This window comes from Bos indicus, chromosome 6 (assembly GCF_029378745.1).
Source record: "Bos indicus isolate NIAB-ARS_2022 breed Sahiwal x Tharparkar chromosome 6, NIAB-ARS_B.indTharparkar_mat_pri_1.0, whole genome shotgun sequence".
NCBI lineage: Eukaryota > Metazoa > Chordata > Mammalia > Artiodactyla > Bovidae > Bos > Bos indicus.
This window is the reverse complement of record NC_091765.1, coordinates 98,000,577-98,014,991: the sequence shown is the minus strand read 5'-3', so window position 1 is coordinate 98,014,991 and position 14,415 is coordinate 98,000,577. Positions and strand designations below refer to the sequence as shown.

General features: G+C 44.3%; 1 protein-coding gene across 4 annotated transcripts in view; it reads left to right on the top strand.

The window, feature by feature from the left end:
• Nucleotides 1-14,415, top strand: part of TMEM150C (transmembrane protein 150C) — a 115,168-nt gene that overhangs the window by 25,523 nt on the left and 75,230 nt on the right. The gene's annotated exons all lie outside the window — the stretch shown is intronic.

Genomic DNA, 14,415 nt, shown 5'->3' with positions numbered 1-14,415 from the left:
ATAAGTTTTTAAAAAATGTAACCTTCTCCTCTTGGCAGCTATAATTCCACCCCGCTGCTCATAAATAAAGCCCTGGAGTCCAGGCCATATGCAGTAAAACAAAATAATATTGTAGAGCAAGGCAGGACTACTATTGCTATTATGGGACTCATAAGTCTCTAGTTCTTGACTTTTATAATACATGAGACTTTGGCTGTTTCAGTACATCAACATTTCTTCACTATTAAACCACGGATAGGTGATAGAATAAAGAGCCAGAACCCTGAAATCACTTAAATACGTAGGGGAGTTCCATAATTGTTATGGACAGATTGGTTTGTGGTTTATTTGGGGCCCTTCAATGATTTAGTCTGATCTGTATATGTCCATTTACCTTTCCATACTAATTTAGTAGATCTACTAAAATATTAGACTTTTATTAAACTTAAGCTATAATGTGTTGGGAAGATCCACTGTAGAAGGAAATGGCAACCCACTCCAGTGTTCTCGCCTGAGAAATCCCACGGACAGAGGAACCTAGTAGGCTATAGTCCATGGGGTCACAAAGAGTCGGACACAACTGAGTGACTGAGCGCCATGCACCACCATAATGAAATAAAATTTTATTGCTGGAGTGCAAACATGCTACATACATTGTGAGAATCAACTTCATCTTCTGTCCTTTCTCCCTCCCTCATTTTTCTTTTCTTTCAATCAATGGGCATCTGAAATGCAGACAGCATTGGTCTCGATGGAGCTCTGCGAGTAAAACATGGCCTTCTCCTGCTAAGAGATCACAGCCTAGCACTGGAAACGTATGTGAACAACAGTGGTCTAACGATAATGAGATTGGATTAAATAAGGGTAAATAGTTACATTTGAAAACTGGGTAAATACAGAGATAGAAGGCCAACCTTAGAAAGTATATAAACATAGTTAATCACACTTACTAATTTTCTAGTGTGTGCCAAGCTCTGTGCTAGGTTGTAGTTATGTTCCTATTAATATATCCTCCCGACAAATATTTGAGTTGGATATATTAATCTACTTTTCAAAAACAAATAAATTGAAGCAAACTGTGAAAGAGGCAGAGCTGTGATTCAAATATAGCCCAGTCTTTTATTATACCAGCCTGTCTTTATGCCAGTATAAAAATAAAGTTTAATATGTAAATAAAAATGTTTTGCTGGGTACTTCAAAATGACCACAAAGCTTTGCAGAGGTTGGCATTTCCCTAGAGGAAATTAGCCAGGATAAAAGGGAATAAAGTTTAAGATATAATGCACAAGGGGAAAAAACTCTTTAAAGAAAATATCCTTCAGTTTTGAAACCTCCTGAGTAATGAATGGTAATATCTTCTCTATTAATTTGACACTAAAAGAACAGGTAGAGATGTTAAATGATTATTTTGTGAATCTTCAAATAAAACTAACTTTCTCTAGGCTTATTAAGTAGATTGCAAAAGGGGACTTAGACACGGTTTTTATGTATAGTTGTGTATTTCAGCAATTATTCCGGATGAACATTAAAAACACTGTCAAATTCCAAATTAATCCCCTTGCATTTTTTTCTATTGAATTCTTTGATATCTCTAAATTAATTTGGTGAGAGTGACTTTCTTCACAGCATTCTAATTAACTCTCCAGCAGCGTTTATTCAAGCTTTTCTGTCTCAGAATTTTGTGAGTTTTTTTCATGTACATTTCTCATCACAGATAGTTCTAGATAGTTTATGGGTTTTGTTGCTATTGTAAACCTATTATGTTTCTTTCTTTACTGTATAATAAAAAACTTTGGATTTTCATCTTTTATCTAACCCTTTATATGAATGCTCATAAATTCAAATAGTATTTTAATCAATTCTCTGGCTTTAGTGTTGCAGATAATTCCATTTCTGCGTGTCTTATATTGAAGCCCCTTATTTCTGTTTCTTTTTTGATGAATTGGTAAAACCTGCCCAAGCAGTGTTGATAGTTGTTTTTTCAAAAAAACAATTCAACTGAGTAAAATTTAAAGACCTTACTGGCTTTATTTAATGATTCTTGAGTTGGGCATCATCCCATTTAGGAGATAGAAAGGAGTTCCAAGAAGCTGTACAAAAATGGAAGACTTTTATAGGCAGAAGGAGGCAGGACACAAAATTTATTCCAGCACAGGGTGGACTGTTTCAGGCAATGTCCCCTTCTTTGGGGAGAAGACAGGGGTCTGTCAAGCAGATTACTGTGCCAGTGCTAACCAAGTAATTCCATACTGACTGGTTAAAGGTTATGTTGTGGGAGAGGCTGAAATAGCAGCTAGCTTTGGTATTAACTCTTGGTTTGGTGATGTGGGCTTAGTACAAGAGACTCCATTTGGGGACTGTTGTCTCTTTTTTAGCATCATCATCGATTCATCCTAGTTTTAATAGGAAAGCTCCCTTTTCATGCCCAAAAAATAATATTGGCTGTTGGCTTATGAGAGATGTACCCATTATAAAATCCTTCTAACCCTAGTTTTCCTAGATATTTTGAAAGGGATGAGCACTGAATTTGGTCAGCCTTTTGAACGTCCTTATAGGGTTAATCTTATTTGACTCAATAGTGTACTGCATTATCTTCATAATAATAACTATTTATTTCCTGAGATAAACTCCCCTAGGCCATGATTTGCTTTTCTTTTACTTTATTGTTGACTTTATGTGCTATTTTCTATTTAGGACTTTTTACTCATGTTGTTCATCACTGTTATTCAAAAAATAAATGTGTGTATTATATACAGTTGTATTTGGGGAATGACATTGTACATATGCTTTTGTATCCTGAATTTTACACTTAAATACAATAGCATTTTCCTATGGCATTAGAAGTTCTTCAAAACATATTTCAATGGCTGCACAATATATTACGGTTTATCATAATTTCCTTAATCTTCCTGTTTTTTTCATTGCTTTAAGTTTTTGCTAATTTTGGACTGCTACAAACTGTGGGAGATAGTGAAGGACAAAGAAGCCCTTTGGGCTGCAGTCCATGGGGTCACAAAGAGTTAAACACAACCTAGTGACTGAACAACAAAAGTTTAAATCATGCAAAGGTGAGCATCTTTATGTGTAAACATTTGTTCTTACTGCTGATTGTTTCTGTAGTGTGTTCATTTCCAAAGGCCACCACTACAAATTATACAAACCTACTAGCTTAACTAGGGCTTTTCAGGTGACGCTAGTGGTAAAGAACCTGCTTGCCAGTACAGGTTTGATGTAACAGACATGCATTGGATCCCTTGATTGGGAAAATCCCCTGGAGGAGGGCATGCAATCCACTTCAGTATTTTATTTTTTTTTTCACTTCAGTATTCTTGCTTGGAGAATCCCATGGACAGAGGAGGCTGATGAGCTACACTCCATAGGGTTGCAAAGGGTTGGACTTAGCATGCATGCACAATAGCTTAATCCAGCAGAAGTTTATTTTCTCATAGTTCTAGAGACCAGAAATTCAAAACCAAGGTGTTGGCAGGGCCATGCTCCCTTTGAAGGCTCTAGAGGGAGAATCACTCCTGGCTTCTTCCAGTTTCTGGCAGCTCCTGGCGTTCCTTGTGGTATCATCACTCCAGTCTCTACCTGTCTTCACATGGCCTTCTCTATGCATGTCTCTCTGTGTTCCCTCATTTTCTTATAAGAACATCAGTCACTGAATTTAAGCCATGTTTTAAATCTATGATGATTTCTTTCTTTTTTTAATTTTTGGATCATATGGTAGCTTTATTGTCAATTTTTTGAGAAATATCCATATTTGTTTTCCATACTGATTGCATCAGTTACCTTCCCATCAACAAGGTACATGGATTCTTTTTTCTCTGACACTCCAACATTTGTTATTTCTTATCTTTTTGATAATGGCCATTCTAATGGGCATAAGGTAAAATCTCATTGTGTATTTTGATTTGCATTTCCCTAATAATTAGCAGTGTTGAACAATTTTACATTTGCCTGTTGGCCATCAGTATGTATTCAAGATGATTTGTTTTTAAGATGCTTTGTTAATTATACCTGCACAGGGCCTGTTTTTAAATAAGGTAACATTCATAGGTAACTAGGGGTAGGACTTGGGCTTATCTTACTTGAGAGGGACAATATTTAACCCACTACACCTTTTTTGAGTAGAAATACAAAGGCAAAAAACAAGTATCAAAGTATCTCTTGATACTTATTACCAAATTGTTTTCCAAAATGCGTAAGATGGCCCGGTTCATCAGCATTGTAGAGTACTCATTTACCTACAGCTTTGCCCAAATTAAGTATTACCATTGGAAAAAAAAAAAACAAACCTTTTTTGGATTGGGTACAAATGGAAACTGATTTTTTAAAGTTCATTTCATGAATTGTTCATAAATTTGACAAGATTCTGTGTACTTAACATGGAAATTTCTTTTTCTGTAAAAAAAAAATTTTTTTTGGCCAAGTGGCATGTGGAATCTTAGTTCCCCAACCAGAGATCAAATCTGTGTCCCTTGCACTGGAAGCACGGAATCTTAACCACTGGACCACCAGAGAAATACCTCTGTAAAATCTTTTGTAATGTCTTTGCCCATTTTTATTTTAATGCATTTGCTGTTTTCTCATTTATACAGTCATTATACATGAAGAATATTATCCTTTGGTTGCACTGCTTGTAAATATTTCCCCAGTTTGTCAGTCAGTTCAGTCTCTCAGTCATGTCTGACTCTTTGCAACCAACCCCATAGACTGTACCATGCCAGGCCTCCCTGTCCATCACCAGCTCCCAGAGCTTGCTCAAATTAATGTCCATAGAGTCAGTGATACCATCCAACCATCTCATCCTCTGTCATCCCCTTCTCCTCCCACCTTCAATCTTTCCCAGCATCAGGGTCTTTTCCAATGAGTTAGTTCTTCGCATGAGGTGGTCAAAGTATCGGAGCTTCAGCTTCAGCATCAGTCCTTCCAATGAATATTCAGGACTGATCTCCTTTAGGATGGACTGGTTGGATCTCCTTGCAGTCCAAGGGACTCTCAAGAGTCTTCTCCAACACCACAGTTCAAAAGCATCAATTCTTGGGCTCTCAGCTTTCTTTGTAGTCCAACTCTCACATCCATACATGACTACTGGAAAAACCATAGCTTTGACTAGATGGACCTTTGTTGGCAAAGTAATGTTTCTGCTTTTGAATATGCTGTCTAGGTTGGTCATAGCTTTTCTTCCAAGGAGTAAGTATCTTTTACTTTCATGGCTGCAATCACCATCTGCAGTGATTTTGGAGCCCAAGAAAATAAAGTCTCTCACTGTTTCCATTTTTTTCCCATCTATTTGCCATGAAGTGATGGGACCAGATGCCATGATCTTAGTTTTCTGAATGTTGAGTTTTAAGCCAACATTTTCACTCTTCTCTTTCACTTGCATCAAGAGGCTCTTTAGTTCTTCTTCGCTTTCTGCCATAAGTGTGGTGTCATCTGCATATCTGAGTTATTGATATTTCTCCCTGCAGTCTTGATTCCAGCTTATGTTTCCTCCAGCCCAGTGTTTCTCATGATGTACTCTGCATATAAGTTAAATAAGCAGGGTGACAATACACAGCTTTGACATACTCCTTTCCCTGTCTGAGGTGTACTGTGTTGTAAATGTTAAAAATTTCATGTTTTCCTGGTGCCTCAACATCCCACAGGCAGGCTGTGGGCACTCTGCCTGGATGACCAAGTCAGTGTGATAGGCTGGTGGTGCCACAAGCTCCCCTCTGACCCTCCCCTGACTGTGACCTCGTGACCTTCAAACACACCAGTGAAATCCCCTGGCGCCTTTGGCATGTGCTCTTTCCCCGAGCCCCTCTGAAGGCACTGCCCTCAGGGCCTCATTGTCTCGGCTGCCACCTGCCTGGTTGAGCCGCTACCTGGGCGCTCATCCCTCGTGGTCCTCTCCGTGTCCTGCCGCATCTGCCTCTTCTAGGACTCCTTTGTCTGACCAAGCTCTTTCACTTTCATACCCCTCCCCGTGATGGTATTCCATGTCCTTGTCAGACCGATCCTCCATAAACAAAAAACACCCCAACAACAGTTTAAGTAATGTTATGACTCCTTGCAACACAATTGGCGTAGAGGATGGGATGATCTAAGCCAGGGATGGAAAGCCCCACGGAGATGCCCCGGGACAGCTCTGGCTGATGAATGGGCTGTGGCACCTGGGCTCAGGCATTTGGAAGGCTCTGTGTCTTGGCATTCAGGCACCACCTAGACTCCAAGAATCCCCATGCTAAAGTGCAGACCGTGCCCTGAGCCCAGTAGAACGTCCCAGGATCTCGTTTCTCAGTCGCGAGCCTCACAGGAGAAGGCTGGTCATCGTGGGGCTGCAGGTAAGCAGAGCCGCTGTGCAGCTAACCTGGCATTTTGCCTGTATCCTGGTGGTGGTTGTTCAGTCGCTGTCGTGTCTGACTCTTTGTGACCCCATGAACTACAGCAGGCCAGGCTTCCCCTTCCTTCACTATCTCCCTGAGTTTGCTCAAACTCGTGTCTATTGAGTCAGTGATGCCATCCAACCATCTCATCTTCTGTTGCCCGCTCTTCTCTTGCCCTCAGTCTTTCCAGAAATAGGGTCTTTTCCAAAGAGTAAGCTTTCTTGCGTCAGGTGGCCAAAGTGTTGGAGCTTGAGCTTCAGCATCAGTCCTTCCAATGAATAGTGAGGATTTCCTTTAGGATTGACTGGTTTGATCTCCTTGCTGTCCAAGGGACTCTCAAGAGTCCTCTCCAATACAACTGGAAAGCATCAATTCTGCGCTTAGCCTCCTTTATTGTCCAACTCTCACATCCATATGTGACTACTGGAAAAACCATAGCTTTGCCTAGACGGAGCTCAGACTAATTAGGGAAGGGCTGTGCTGTGCTCAGTTGTGTTTGACTCTTTGCGACCCCATGGACTGTAGTCTGCCAGTCTCCTCCGTGAGATTTTCCAGGCAAGGATACTGGAGTGGGCTGCCATTTCCTTCTACCGCCCGTATCTTGGTTAAGGCACCATGAAGTGGCTGTGTCAGCGCCCACAGCCGAGGGGTCACTGTGTCCCGTGGTATTGGCCCATGACCCCGTCCACACTGCCCTTGTGGCTTTGAGTGACACCGGGAGTACCCCTCCCTTCTCATTCGGTGTTGGGAGACCCCCCACAGAGTGTCAGCCATGAGGTCCTGTAAGGATCCGCCCTGCTGAGGTTGGCAATCCCGTCTGCAGTATCCCTCTTTCAGCCCCCAAGCCCATAGAGTATCAGGGATCCTGTTTATGCAGACAGGTGGCCCAAGTGGGAAAAAAAAAAAGGCTGTGGGGTGTGTAGGGGGAGGGGAGGAGCACTTTAATCCTGCCTCACCCCCAAAATACCTGAGGCTGTTCCTCAGTTTGCCTGAGATCTTTGGGTCCACTTAAGTGCTATTGACATGCTAGTAGTCTCCTTAGAATTAAATTGCACAAAACTAAGAAGTTGAGGCCATTCCAGACCTCCTGCTTATAGACCCCAACCCCTCTAGAGGGAGGTAGATGGGGACCCCCACCCCAAGAGAGGACATCTCCCATCCCCTTCCTCACAGCTACAGTCACTGGAGACCACCAGGAATTTGTCCAAAGACAGGGGGAAAAAAAAAATAGCTGCTGGGAGATACAAAACACTCAAAAGATTTTAACAAAACAGCAAAAAAAAAAAGAGGGAACAAAAAAATGGGTTGATTATCCTGTGGTTGGTTGGGGGCGGGAGGGGAAGGCGGTCCCAGAGAGCGGCTTCTGCCTGGAATTAAGCCGGTCCTTCCCCTTCTCCCTTCCCCTTTATCTCGACTAAAGACCCGTGCTAGCAGGAAGCTAAATAAAGTGTTGGGTAGACAAACTGCCACTTTTGGTGGCTGCAAGCCCAAGGGAAAAGGAAGGAAGGGAGGAAACGAGGGAGGGAGGGAGGAAGGAGCTGCAAACCTTACAAACCCAGCAAAAACCAGAGGCAGCAAACATCATCCTAGTCCAAGAGTACTTACTGATTAAACCAACAGAACTAAGCAGAGGAAAAATAAGAAATCACAGCCTCCTCCAAGGACATGCATAGGACATGCATTATAGTGTATGTTAGTAACTAAACATCATCTCATCCTCTTTGGATTCTGATGACAACATACTTCTCATTTATGAATTTTACTTACAAATTGAAATCTACAGGCACTCCTACTGGTGTCTTCAAAAATTCCTTCACTGTAGGGGCTTTGGCAGCCTCTTTTCATGCCTCTCAAAAGTCTCCAGACCACTTATTAATATAATGGCCATTGGTTGCCCTAGGGCTTCTGATGCAAGAAACTGCCCCTTGGTCTCATGCTATACACCATTAAAACAAGTGATGCCTACTTACTGAGCTTTCCTGAAAACTGAGGCTCTCACAGACCTCGAGCCTGTGACCCTCCATACCCAGCTGTCCCTTCTGCTTTGTATGTGTGCGTTAGTTGCTCGGTCATGTCTGACTCTTTGTGACCCCATGGACTGTAGCCCACCAGGCTCCTCTGTCCATGGGATTCTCTGGGCAAGAATATTGGAGTGGGTAGCCATTTCCTTCTGCAGGGGATCTTCTCAACCCAGGAATCAAACCTGGGTCACCTGCATTGCAGCAGATTCTTTACCATCTGAGCCACTGTGAGTGCTTCTGCTGTGGATCCTAAATCATGCCACAAGCTTAGCACGGCTCCCAAGGCCTCCTTAAGATAAGATGGAGCCCCACCTGGGCCCTTTGGTGTATTCCACCTACAGGAGTGGGTGGTTTCCCTAGATCGCTGTCCATTGCCAGATGCCAGGGTACTGGAGGAGGTCACCCCAGACCACTTGGCTACCTGAAAGGCGTCTTTGGATTAACTGAGAGAAGAGCAGTGGGATTTCACGTACTGTACAGGTGGCACTTCTCGCTTCAGACAGGATGGAGTTCAGTGGGATGCTGCTCCTTTCCAGATTGTCCTGACCCAGACTGTCCCCGATAAAGGAGGGGCCCCAAGCAACAGCATACTCAGCCAGACTCCAGGGGTCATCTTGCTGTCTTGAAACCCAGCCCAACAATGGCTCCACCTCATATTTATTACAAATTGTTGGGCTATAGCCTAAAAATTATCCCCTTCAGGGTAAAATAGTTTAGAAATCTCTTGCCTCACTGATACCCAGAATATAAACCACAATTATACAGGTCTCTGTATATACTAAGAGGCTTCCCAGGTGGCACTAGTGGTAAAGAACCCACCTGCCAATGCAAGAGGCATAAGAGACATGGGTTTGATCCCTGGGTCGGGAAGATCCCCTGAAGGAGGGCATGCAACCCACTCCAGTATTCTCACCTGGAGAATGGAGAATCCCATTGACAGAGGAGCATGGTGGGCTACAGTCCATAGGGAAGCAAAGAGTCTGATGCGACTGAAATGATTTAGGACATGCACACACTGCGTATACTAAGGCCACAGTACAAGGCTTTGCCAGGACACTCTTTGCCTTCAGAGTTACAGACGTTACTGGCAGTAACCAAGATGCACATTCTCACATTTCAGAATTCGCAACATGGGACACTTGGAAAACTAGCCGATAGGTCCTTTTTTTGGCTGTCGGATCTTAGTCGTGGCACATGGGATCTTCATTGCATTGTATGGGATCTTTTCAGTACGATACACAGACTCTGCTTGTGGAGCACAGGCTCAGTAGTCGCAACTGGCCAGCCTAGTTGCCCTGCCGCATGAGGGGTCTTAGTTCCCTGACCAGGGATCGAACTCAAGTCCCCTGCATTGCAAGGAAGATTCCTTACCACTAGACCATCAGGGAAGTCTCCCATAGAACGTTTATGTCCCTGAGAGATTTCAAATAACAGTTTAATTGAGAGACATTTGGTCTCTCAAATGGGCTTCCCAGGCGGTATTAGTGGTAAAGAATCTGCCTGCCAATGCAGGAGACACAAGAGACACGAGTTTGATCCCTGGGTTGGGAAATGGCAACCCGCTCTAGTAATCTTGCCTGGAAAATTCCAAGGACAGAGGACCCTGATGGCCTACAGCCCACGGGGTCACAAAGAGGTGACACGACTGAGTACTCAGCTTTTGGTCTCTCAAACAACCCCTTTTCAAATTCTAGTACAACCAATAGTAAACTCTCAAGTTCTCTATGTTACCCCAAGCCTTAACTTATTCTTTTTTTTTTTTTTTTAACTTATTCTTATAAATGTTCAATCTACCTCTCACCACTTCAGGCTGGAGGCCAGATCAAGGGCACGTACTTTCCTAGGAGTCATTCAGATCAGATCAGATCAGTCGCTGAGTCATGTCCGACTCTTTGCGACCCCATGAATTGCAGCACGCCAGGCCTCCCTGTCCATCACCAACTCCCGGGGTTCACCCAGACTCACGTCCATTGAGTCAGTGATGCCATCCAGCCATCTCATCCTCTGTCGTCCCCTTCTCCTCCTGCCCCCAATCCCTCCCAGCATCAGAGTCTTTTCCAATGAGTCAACTCTTCGCATGAGGTGGCCAAAGTACTGGAGTTTCAGCTTTAGCATCATTCCCTCCAAAGAAATCCTAGGGCTGATCTCCTTCAGAATGGACTGGTAGGAGTCATTAACCACAGCTTATTCCACAGGCCAGGCCCCTGCTCACCTGATATAGGACTCATTTGAACCAAAACTTTCACCAAAACTAAAACAGCCACACACCACTCTGTTGACTGTTGGTCTTATTACTACTGGCCTAGGCATTTCCATTGGTTTACAGTCTGGAAGTTCTCAGCAGCTCAAATGGGTACCCACTTGGAAAGAGCCCCCCGAGTCCCACATCCCAGACAACATTGTCCTGGCCCAGAATCTCATGGTTGGAGATGACATCACCCCAACCCAAGACCACAGCATTGGAGACAGCTTCACCCTCGGTATCTGAGATATCTTCACTTCTTACACTAAAACCTCCACCCCAGGGGCACCCACGGACCACTCTCCTGTGGCACAAAGTGGACATGGGACATTTCTTTCCTTCCTGAGCCTGTTGTCTGCTTAGCCCTCAATTCTAGTATACTCCTTGCTCTCTATTAAAATGTACACCCCGTGCCCCCATGGCTAAAGGACGAGATCAAGGTTACTAATATAAACAGAGAGACTTCCCTAGTGGGCCAGCGATTAAGACTCTGCACTTTGAATGCAGAGGTTTTGGGTTTGTTCCCTGGTCTGGGAAATAAGATCCCACAAACCAAGCGGCACAGCCAAAAAGAGAATCTTTGGATTTCCCTAGTGGTCAGGTGTTAAGACTCCATGCTTCCACTGCAGGGGGCTCGTGTTCAATCTCTGAAGTTCCACATGCTGTGCTGTGCAGCCAAAAAAAATTTTTTTAATTAAATTGATACTGCTACTGCTAAGTCACTTCAGTTGTGTCCGACTCTGTGCGACCCCATAGACGGCAGCCCACCAGGCTCCTCTGTCCCTGGGATTCTCCAGGCAAGAATACTGGAGTGGGTTGCCATGTCCTTCTCAGATTGTTGCTTTCTCCAAGAGGCACTTGTCTCATGTCAGCCAGCCCTTTGACTTCCTGGGGAAAGGACCACTCACTCCCTAATGCCTTTTCTTATACCCTCTCCGCACCCAGCTTGCAACCAGTCTCTTGCCTTCTTTTTCCAATCGTGACCTTCTTTCCCTTCCCCATCGGTTAAACACAGTACATCGTGCTCTAAATAGTGGCACCTTCAGGTATGATTGTGACCTGGACTCAAAGTCACAGCACCTTATATATTTTTCCTGGTTGGCTCCCCCACCAACATTTTTCCTAAGGAAACCATACCCCAGGGTGCAATGGTTACACTAGAGTTTCCAAGTTCTTTACCCACCGGGTGCTTCTGGCTTCTGTCAACCCAAGAACGATATTGATTCCTATCCTGATAAGGTTTGTCATCGCCTCAGGAGCAGCCAGTCTTGGCACCAGTATAGGGACCATTCTCAAACAAAGTCAAGTCCTGACTGCCACCCAGCACCTTTCTGTGGCCTTTTCAGATCACTCAGAGGCTGGACAAAATACTGTCCCTTAGGCAACAAGCCCGTAAGTCCCTAACCCACATGGTGATAGATGACAGACTGGCTCTTGACTACTTACTAGCCAGGAAAGGGTTTCTGCCTTTCTTCCCACCTGTTGTCTTAAATTAAGAACATGCAGATCAGGGACTTCCCTAGTGGTTTAGCGGTTAAGACTCCATGCTCCCAGTGCAGGGGTCCGGGTTCAATTCCTGGTCAGGCAACTAGATCCCACATGCCGAAACTAAAAGACCCCACATGCTGCAGCTAAGACCCAGCGCAGTGAAATAAATAAACAGAAATAAACAAATGCTTTTAAAAGAAACACGCAAATCACGAGGAGGCACAGGCCACCCATGCCAAGTTGACGGGTGACTTCCTCAGCGTCTGAGCTGCCATGTTGGGAAAGTGAAAGCCTGGGTTTTTTTGTTTGATGGTTCAGTTTCAATGCACTCACACAATGAAAGTAAAGTTACAAGCTTTATTACTTACAGATCCCAGAAATGGGGGCATTTGAGGGGGAGGGGAAGGGCAGCAGTGAGCCAGGGGAAGGGCAGCCCTCCATAGTGGGGTGGTTGGGGAGAGCAGAAGATAGAGAGCAGGGTAGCAAGCACCTTTTACTGAGAAGATGATTGGGGCCAAGGTTACTAACTTTTCTGGGGGCTCAACTCTAAATGGTTATTTATTTTTTACTGCAGGATGACTGCTTTGCAATATTATATTGATTTCTGCCATACAACAATGAGAATCTATTGTAACTATATATATATATTATATATATATATATATATCCCCTCCCTCTTGAGCCTCTCTCACACCTTCTCCACATCCCACCCCTCTAGGTCATCACAGAGTGCTGGGATGAGCTCCCTGAATTATATCACAGCTTCCCACTAGTTATCTGGGGCTTCCTTGGTGGCTCAAATGGTAAAGAATCTGCCTGCAGTGCAGGAGGCCAATGGGTTGTCATTTCCTTCTCCAGGGGATCTTCCTGACCCAGGGATCAAACCCGCATCTCCCTGCATTTACAGGTGGATTCTTTACCATTGAGCCACCTAGGAAGCCCCAAATGCCTACTATCAGTATATAAAATATGCTATAAAATGCCTGAGCAGCAACTCAAAATAGCTGTTTTCTCATCACACGTAGTACCTCCTACTGTATGGCATTATTAACTCAGATACAGGCCAGACTACAAGGCTTGGGCCGAGAGGTAAAGCTCTCTCATACCAGCATCTTCTAAAAGATTTCTTTCGAATCAGAAATGTTGTCCTGTTCTCTTCTTGGCTATTGCCAACAAAGTGACATGCCTGGTTGTGGGACTGGGTTCTGCACTCTCATCATATATCGTCACCTATAGCTGAGTTAGCCTTCCACGGCCAAGTCAAGCTGTCCCACTCACTTTAATATCTCCACAGCCCAGGTGGCAAACGTCATCCAGCCTGCCTGGTATTGTCAGTGATGTTGCAGCGTCACAAGGCCGATTGTATACTATTATAAATTTGTAAAACTTAACATTTTCCTACCACCTCAACATCCCCACAAACAGGTTATGTGCGCTCCCGGCCGGGTGGCCAGGTTAGAAATAGGCTGGTGCCTACCACAAGTTTCTTTCTTCCTGTTTTCTTCTGATTTCATTTTGTTTCTTTTTAAAATTTTATTCATTTTCTTTATTTTTGGCTGTGCTGCATTCTTCGTTGCTGCACGCATGCTTTCTCTAGTTGCGGCGAGCAGGACTGGTCCCCAGTTGTGGCGTGCACGCTTCTCATCGCGGTGGCATCTCCTGTTGCGGAGAATGGGCTCTGGATGCATGGGCTTCAGTAGTTGTGGTGTGTGGGCTTACCTGTTCCTCGGTATGTGGAATCTTCCCGGAGCAGGGATTGAACCCGTGTCCTCTGCATTGCCAGGCGGATTCTTAACCACTGAACCACCAGGGAAACCCTCTCCCCTGCTTTTGGCCTAGTGACATTCAAAAGCACCAGTGATATCATGTCTTTTGCTTGTGCACACTCCCCTAGCCTCCAGTGAAGTCATCTGCCAAAGGTCTCCTCTTTCTTCCTCCCTCTCTGCTCCCTACCCGGCTTGACTGAACCCACTTACTGACTGCCGGCCCCTTCTCCCTTGTAGTCCTCTGCCATGCCTCCCCCTTCTAGAACCTGTGAATATAATCCATCTCTTTCACTTTCGAACACTTCCTTGTGGTGTTATACGAGTTCGCACCAGCAAAAACTCGTGCGAACTGGTATAACAGCAGTTGGCACTGATCATCAGAACTGGTATAACAGCAGTTTGCACTGATCATCGCCAAAAACCTGTTTTAAGTCATATAATTCTTCCTTACAACCCAGGTACCTGTGGCCTCCCCAACCAAGTCACTTCTTCTGGATGTAGCATCGGATCATTCCAAACAAAACCTCCAAAGTGGGTGGGGAAAA